Below are 322 nucleotides of genomic sequence, written 5' to 3'. Positions count from 1 at the left end.
TATAGCTGGGGAGGGTGGGCTGTGGGCTTTGAGGCGAGGTGACCCTTGAGCCTTGACCCCTACCCAAACCCCGTCCTGTGCTCACCCAAACATAATTGAGCATGGGGGGCTGTGGGCTCTGAGTAGGGGTGATGTTTGATGCCTACTCCAATCCCGAGCTCACCCAGATGTAATTGAGCATGGGGGGCAGTGGCGTTTGAGTCAGGGTGAACTTTGGCCCTTGGCCCCTAGCCCCACCCTATCCACAGCTCACCCAAACGTAATTGAGCATGGGGAGCTGTGGGGTTGGTGTTGGGGTGACCTTTGACCCTTGACGCGTAGC

The sequence above is a fragment of the Phaethon lepturus genome, unplaced genomic scaffold (assembly GCF_000687285.1).
Source record: "Phaethon lepturus isolate BGI_N335 unplaced genomic scaffold, ASM68728v1 scaffold14661, whole genome shotgun sequence".
In the NCBI taxonomy this organism is placed as follows: Eukaryota; Metazoa; Chordata; class Aves; order Phaethontiformes; family Phaethontidae; genus Phaethon; species Phaethon lepturus.
Note: the sequence above shows the minus strand (reverse complement) of the source record.